Source organism: Xiphophorus couchianus, chromosome 12 (genome assembly GCF_001444195.1).
Source record: "Xiphophorus couchianus chromosome 12, X_couchianus-1.0, whole genome shotgun sequence".
NCBI lineage: Eukaryota > Metazoa > Chordata > Actinopteri > Cyprinodontiformes > Poeciliidae > Xiphophorus > Xiphophorus couchianus.
In genome coordinates, this window is record NC_040239.1 from 31,644,799 (window position 1) to 31,653,168 (window position 8,370).

Genomic DNA, 8,370 nt, shown 5'->3' on the forward strand with positions numbered 1-8,370 from the left:
TGTGAGCAGTTTGGGGATGGTCCCATATGTGTATCATTGCACAAGATCCACAATGTCAAGAAGGAGTTTGTTGAAGAATTTGAGTCGTGGCTTCAACCAGACAGAACACATTTACTGAACCAGAGCAGAGAATTGTCTGGATCAGAGAAGTTAATCTTCCTCACTGCAAACACTAATAACAGGATAAGAATCACTCATCGAAAACACTTTCTGCATTGAGCCAAACTTCAAAAACACATTTGATAAAATTGACCACTGAGTAAAAACTTTTGGATGTTTGCATTTCGACAGCATTATACTGAAAGAAAAAAAAGCTGGTTAATAACAGACAGTTTTACATAATTTTTTTTCTTTTTTTAAAATCTTACCCTAATAAATAAAAAAAATGAATCCTTTTTCATTGTTCCAGTGTGTCCCAGTGTGTGCAGGAGCTGGACTGGTTTTCCTGTGTTCTCTTTTACCTTTCCTCCACAGGCTGCTTGATCTCCAGCTGGAATCTGACCTGATTAAAGAAGTATTTAGGAGAGAGGCTTTCTTGAAGCAAACCCTGGATGATTTTCCCCAATATTCTGGTAATTATCTGGCCTTCCTAAAACTTCATTGAATGTTTAATGAAGTTTGCTTACTGAGTGCTTTTCCTCCTTCACAGTCTGATTCCCTCCTGATGTACTTCCATTGGACTCTCTGGAGAGTCTACTTCGATGCATTTCCTTCAACTCTGATGAACTTCTGGAGGTATAGAGGATTTTTTCTGACATAATCCAAAAGCACACATTTCCAGTCTGAAAGCAGGATATCATGTCTTTTGTTCTCAAAACTTTTAATACTTTTGTTTACATTTTTATTTTGAAAGCAGGACTTCATGTCAAACGTGTAATGCTTCTACTAAAAACTTCTCCTGGCACTCAGTCAAAGTCTCTGCTCGCTTACATACATATACTGCTTGCTTCTTTAACAAAAATGCACCGTCTCCTGGCAACTTTTCAGCCAATAAAATGAAAGTGTAGTACTAGGTGCGTTTGTTTCCTTCCAGGGGGTGTGCCTGTGTGGCCACTATTGATTGTAGCAACCTGCGCTGCCCACTGGATGTGGAGAGTTGGTTGGGTGAACAGACTCCTGCCTAATATCAGAAGGCTGTTAGTGATCAGTAGCACACTGCCGGCAGATGTTTAGAGTAACATGGAGCAGAAAGCTGAGGCCGTTGTTTCTTCCTAACATATCCCATAATTCATTGAGGATCCAAACCGAGTGTTCAAGCAAAGCGGCAATGGTGGTGAAGTGCTGCACATTTTGTTGCTATATTACACTTGAAGTGATTCAGCATGATATTTTACAATGTTTTTAGGTGAGAATGTATCTGTGTAAGTCTCAAATATCTGCTCAGTATATGAAACTGATTGCAATATTGCTCTGACTTTGTCAGACATGTCTGCTCCCGCTGCATTAGCAGACAGTTCCACATGCCAGCTGCCAGCTGGCTGGGTGCTTCAGGTTTGGTTTAGAGAACGCCCGACTCCCGGCATGTTGTTATAAAAACACCGATGGCAAAATGTTTGGTTTACTATAGTATTTCATTTATTCCTGAGCAAATCGGTTTGATTGGTTAAAGTTAAGCCTTCAAACATAATAGCTTTATATAGCTGTAATGTCTTATCTGGGATCAAGAGTATATTATAATTGAAAATAAATAATTTGCTTATATTTATTCTTTGTAGAAACTGAACATTTTAGAATCAAACTAACATATATATATATAAATAAATATATATATATATATATATATATATTTATATATATATATATATATATATATATATATATATATATTACTATGGAACAGAGTTTACTACAAAAGTTGAAGAATTATACAGAAATCAAAATATAATAAAAAAAACACCTCATCTCTGTTGTTTCGTTTTCTTTTCTTTTTTTCTTGTAAACCTGACGTCAGTGACAATCCAGGAGACGGTTGTTAAAAAACCGACAACGCACAATCCAAGTCTAAGTGAAAGTTCTTGAGGCATTCTATTTACATCCCAGAGCAACAATACATACAGAAGCTTTATTAAGTTTTTTACAGAGTTATTATAATTTCTTAATAGATACTTTTATGGTATTTTCAGGCATAATACTAACTAGAAAATGCATTTAAAACTGCTTTAAAGAGTCTTAAAACACTTTGTCCTCATGGTCTGGGCCTTGTTTTCATTGTATGAAAAGCTAATCAGAAGCCTTTTTGCTAGATCCAAAAAAAAAAAAAAGAAAGTTACTTCAGAAGATTAACGTTCAAAAGAGGGCTATTCATTTTTGGGGGTGCTGGTTGAACACAGCAAGCAAACAAAAATAAATCTTCCAGAGTTTGGACCACATTTCAGGGGAGGGAATTCACACCAAAGCCTCCTTGAGGTAGAATATTGTCTGGGTTTTTCCCAGTAGTTTGAGCAATGTACAATGTTCTGACCAGACTCTTCTGGTCCGATTGTAATAAGCAGAGACTCACAAAAGAGAAGTGGACTAATTGACCTCCCTTCTTCCCTGGCTGTTCCTTCACTGTAACTCTGCACCCACTGCCACCCAGCGCATTTCCATGACAACCTGTGGATTGTAAGAGAGGTATGGAAACGTCAGACACTCTGTGGGCGTGCTTCGTTGCTCACAAAAGGCCAGTGACATACATGTGGAGCGAGGATGAAGGCTTTTCCCAGAAGAACCAGCCCAGCAAGAGAGGACAGGGGAGAAAGCGGTGACAGCCCCTCGGCTCCTCATTTTTAATCTCAGCCAGCTGCTCTGTTCCAGAAGAGACCTTAAATAAAAATAAGATTCTACAACATAAACTGGTGACATGAAAGGGGGAGGAGAGCAGATGTATTTTTAAACACTTGAGAGAATCTGCTTTCCACTTGTTTCGTGACCCTGTAATAGTTTTGACTATAGAGCAAAGATGGTACCTACCTGACAAATCCAACCACATACTCAAACTGCACAAATCAGCTGGTTAGCCCAAAAGCCCAATATTTATAGGCAGACATTTGTAGAATCCAGCCTTGCTAACAAACACCTCTGGTAGGTCAGCAATCAGTGGCCATGTTTGTCTGGCCATATCTGGAGAGAGCAGATAGCCTTTATGGCTGCCTGGTTGCTATCAATCAGGCCTGCAACTGATGAACAGCAGCAGGGGTCATGCCATTACCATGGAGACTAGCTTTACAAACAGCCATATAAACAATAAGTGGCGCTGGCATGACACAAAGAAAAAGAGAGAGAGGGGGAGAGGGCCGAAGGTCCACCGTTAGTTTTCTGCTCTTTGGACAGATTTTGACTCGAGGGGGACAATGTTGGGCTGAGTAAACTGCCTTCTTTTCAGAGAGAGGCTTCATAAAGTCATAAACCAGTTGAGTTTCACACAGTATAAGTTTTCCAACATCAAGGTATCTCCTCTTTGTTAATTATTTCTCAGATTTATTGTCTGACCTTGTTAAATACTAAAACTCTTTTTCAGTTAGAAACTTTAACATTTGTTTAAAGAGTTTTAGCCTAAAAGTAGTCTTTAAAGCCAAAGTATGTAACTTCATGAACAATGTGTTTCTTACATATTTGTTAAAATTGTCACTATGTTGTGACAGATGTGAGATAGATCTGTGAATAGATGGATCTCTTCTGCCTCCTCCACATGGCCCTGCAGCTGTTTCCAGAAACACACTGTTCTGTAAGAAACAGCCCTTCAGAGCCAGGATCAACACGTTTCCTGTAATGCTAGGTTTTCTTCCCCACCACTTTCAGAGCTGTAGCATATACAGGAGTGTGATTGACTGCGCTAAGACCCCACCCTTGGCTCTGATTGGTTGTTTCTGACCGGGTCCTGTGCATTTCTGCAGATTGTTGTAGGATAGCAAAGAGGAAGGAAAAGCGCTGGATTTTTTCACTGATTACCTCTCATGTTATACTGTCATGAAAAAGTGACAGTTTAAACAAATATGTAAAAAATAAATTGTTTATAAAAGCTATATACTACAGATTTAATGGTGTACCAAATACCATAACATTAACAGAGGAAAACCAACAGAATCTTTTGTTTTCATTACAGGAGCCTTTTCTAGGAACAAGGGGGCATTTCTGAGGTCATTGCTACCCTGTATTTCCACAGAATTTATCAGGAAAAGAAATAACTTGGAAGGAAATTTATTCCATACAATAGTGTTGAAGTTGCATTTTTGAATTACTATGGACCCACTGAGCAGATGCTTAAAATAAATTAATGCTTGTTTTTTTCTAATCTCTTTATTGAGCTCAATAGAAGTAAAATTATTTTTAAATAAAAAAAAAGCAGTCTAGTGTCAGGATGCAGTTTCTGCTATTGTAACTAAACCCTAGTGATCAGGACCAAAATCTGGATGTTGTGATGGACTTGGACCTGAATCTGTAGAGCCACATAAAGACAGCTACAAAGTTGTCTTCTGTCATCTGAAGAACATTTCCTGGACTAATTTCCTTGAAAATTGTTAAGAATATGCTGCATGAGTTTATCTTTAGTAGCATTGATGCTGCAACAGTGTCTTCATAGGTCTGCCTACCCAAACGACAGGGCCAGAATACTTTCACCATCATTTTGTTGCTCAGGTATAATCTTCCTCCTCCAAGAAATTTCATGCGTTTTCTCCCAAGAATAGTAACCCTCCAGCAAAGCATGTGTAGATTGTCCAGGCCCAGCTTACACAAACAGAGAACAAGCACCCAGGCTGGGGTGGAGGGTTGGTCTCTTTGGGGGGACAGGGCGCCCCCTCTTGGAAGGGCAAATTCTGTCATAGGAATGCAGTGATTTCACTCTCATTTTATGACATGGTGCATTATTCTGAAAAGATAACCATATCTCTACATGTGTGTTAAGAGACAGTGTTTCAAGTATTTTGTGAAAGGTATTGCTATTATCTCAAACATGTCTGCACATTCTCTGAACTCAAATATCAAAGGGTGTGTATTTTGCACACACAGCTGCTTCTCATTGAATTGTCCTCTTTTTTCCCCTTTTCTTTAAATCTTCTTTAAATAATGCAGCTGACACAAAAAAAATTTAACATATAAATTAAATTTAATTTTTTCTTTGTGAAAAATTTATGGTACCTGATACAAGAGAAAACTATAGCTTTTAAGAAAATGGGCATATCAGTTAGTTGATTGGTAAAATGAATCAACATTAATTGATCACTTGATCTGTTGAAATGGTCATCAAGATGAGTATCAGTTTCTAAAATATTCATGGCTGCCTAACACCAACAACCAGGATGTCTGACAACATTGGCTGGTCTGGGACAAGATCATTTCATGTGAGTTCCTACCCACAATATTCTACAACTAGTAGAAAATTATTTATTATTTACTATTAAAAACACTACTGATACTGCATTCTTTCTTCTTTTCTTCCATGTTCTTCCTTTCTCTCTTCTTCCCTCTCCATACTTTGCATTTTTAAAATTTTCTTCCTTCGAATCAACACCATATAATATTCCTGCTATATTAGTCTAACTGTGAGCCAAGTCCCCAAATTAATTATGTATTTATCAGTTATTTAATACATTGCTATATTTGTTCATTTGAAAAGAAATGGAAATGCAGTATCTACATTAAATGTTTTTTTTTTATTGATTTAAAAAGTCTCCTCTTTGTAAAGACTATAAAAATAAATTGATTACTTTATGATGTAATTAATTTGGGGGATCTAATTAAAATTTTAAATCAAATACAAATTAATATCACACATAAAAATGTCTGTTTTTCTATACATATATTGCTTCTCATGCAAAAGCACATCATCAAATGTGTAATGTAAACTGTTGCTGTTTCTCACTTTATTAAAAATGTATCAAATTGTGGCACTTTTGGCTTTCCATACTTGCTAGCTGTTTGAAACCTTTCTTATTTTAGGCTACAGCCTGTGTTGCATGGCGAGATTTGAGCACCAAATGCCAAAGGTCAAACGTTCCTTTAGCAGCTGAGGCTCTAGAAGCATCTTCTTTTCTTTCACAGCCACTCACCTCCAGCCCAGGCCTGTGTGCAGCGCTGAGGTCGCTCTGGGTAGTAACGTCAGTCTAACACAAGTTACAAAACAGCTCAACCATTGACACTGACACAAACAAAGGTATACCTCTGACAAAAACTGTTAAGTTAGTTAACATCGTTGGAGTAGAGGACACAAAAATGATAGTAGTAGTTGTGGACCGGAGAGCAGCGCAGACTGAAGATTGTTCCTCACTGTTAATATCAGAGGATGCAGCAGCTGCCTGGCCCAGAGAGGACTGACAGACTGAAGTTGTATATTTTCCCCTTTTTGGCTACAGCTTGGAACATTTTATACTTTCCTATTGTGGACTTAATGAGCTCAAAGTCAGACATTATGAAAGTGGCCAAACCATGTCTGTGTTTGGGTTGGGCCAATACTGCAATGACCGTAGGAAGAGGTACTCATAAAAATATTTAATGTAACTTAAATAACTATACTACATTTTTAGTCACACAGACCTACTTTGAAGAAAAACAATTCTGGACCAGAATTTGATGGATGAAGTTCCGTCCCATGCAGTGGCCAAATGTTTTCCTCATTCTGATGATCACTATTAACTTTAGCATTTTTACCATGTTTTGATGCCCAAATGCAATGAGTTACTACCGTGTGATTGGCTGATTTGCTCTTTATCTAAATGTTATTTAGAAAAAAATCGATATTTTGATTAGAATTTGAAATTTGTCTATTTCTAATAAATAATCATCTATTATTTATCAGTGTAATGATGCAGCTATATACACTTACACATTTGTCATGTGAAATAGCAATATTTTGAGTGTTCTAATACGTTTTCAAAATAATATTTGGTGTATCTGGTTTAAAACTCCCACATGAATTCAAATTTAATAAATGAGTGTAAATAAACTTCTGACTGCATTTGTCAGTTTAGTGAAATTATGATTTAACATATGACAGAGTTTCTATCAAGTTCAGTACTGCAAAAGACAGATACTGTATGTTCCTCATCAACCCATCGTTTCAATGAACTGATGGACGCTGTGTTTATTCAAACATATGATCCAAGTCAGAATCACACACTCACACATACTTAACAAGAGTTATCTTTTCAGAAACGTGACGAGACGAAAATAAATAAATAAATAAAAACAGCTGGGCTTGGCCACACCGTGTATGTGTGTGTGAGTTCAGCTGCACCGATAACTAGTATAACCACTTTGGGCTGCAGCTTCATCATCATCCACTGGATGGTGCTGTGGTGTAACGCCTGAAAATGAAACCATTGTGTGTGTAGAGGTGTGGGGGTGTATGTGGGCGTGCGTGGGTGTGTGTGTGTGTTTATGTGCATGCGTGCCCATGAGAAGCTGTCACAACATCCATCCCTGTTGTTCCTGTACATCTGTGCTTATCGGGGAGCACACAGGTTTCCCGGTCCCGTTTTACCTGCAGTCACCTGCAGCCGGCCTCCGCTGGGATGACTGAGGAGGAGGTAATTACACAAGCAAGCAACGGAAAACAGATGTGCAATTATGAGAACAGAGGTTTGCACTTAGCCTGCTCATTGCTCCAGCTTCCATAGTAAAATTCACAATACGATCTGCTGCAGCCAAATCTACAAAGTTAATTAAGTCCTCATCACACAGAGAGAGCTGTGAGCTCTGATCACTGCAAACATGATTCAGAGTTCTCTGGCAGGGAAAGCATCACCTTCCATTGTAGTTAGTAAATTGGATAAATGCTGGTAATAGACTGATAGACTGAAGGCCTTTAAGGGACCATAATTATTATAACTGCTGCTATGTGATCATACTTTTGGAATGGTGACCTATAAATATTTAAATACATTTAGATATTTGCATCTAAATATGCAAATACCTAAATCTGGTTGATTGGATATTTATCACTATCCAATCAACTGGTGTAATTTCATTCCTTTTCAGCAGAGCAGAAGGTCAAATGGATTAGAATGATTTTTTTTTTCTTTTCTGCAGCTGGATGGTTTAATGCTGAATCCTCTGCAACAGCCGAAGAGCTTCTCTTTCTTTCCAACTCGCTGGCACAATAACATTGGTCACAAACAGTGTGTGGTAGATTCCAATCAAACCACAATCCCTGTTAATACGTTGCCGCCAAGACAGGGTTGCCAGTTATTCACAAGGCTACTAGTTAAGTGGGAGGATATGCAAGTGCCATATATCTAAATCCAGCCAGCACAATTAAGCCAAACATTCATTGCTAACCCACTGTGATTAGTTTTATGCCTGATCCATTTTTAATAAAGTTTTAAGAGGTGTCAAGATCAAAAACATTCTAATGGGTTTCTTTTTCTCAGGATGAAATAAATCTGGATATTC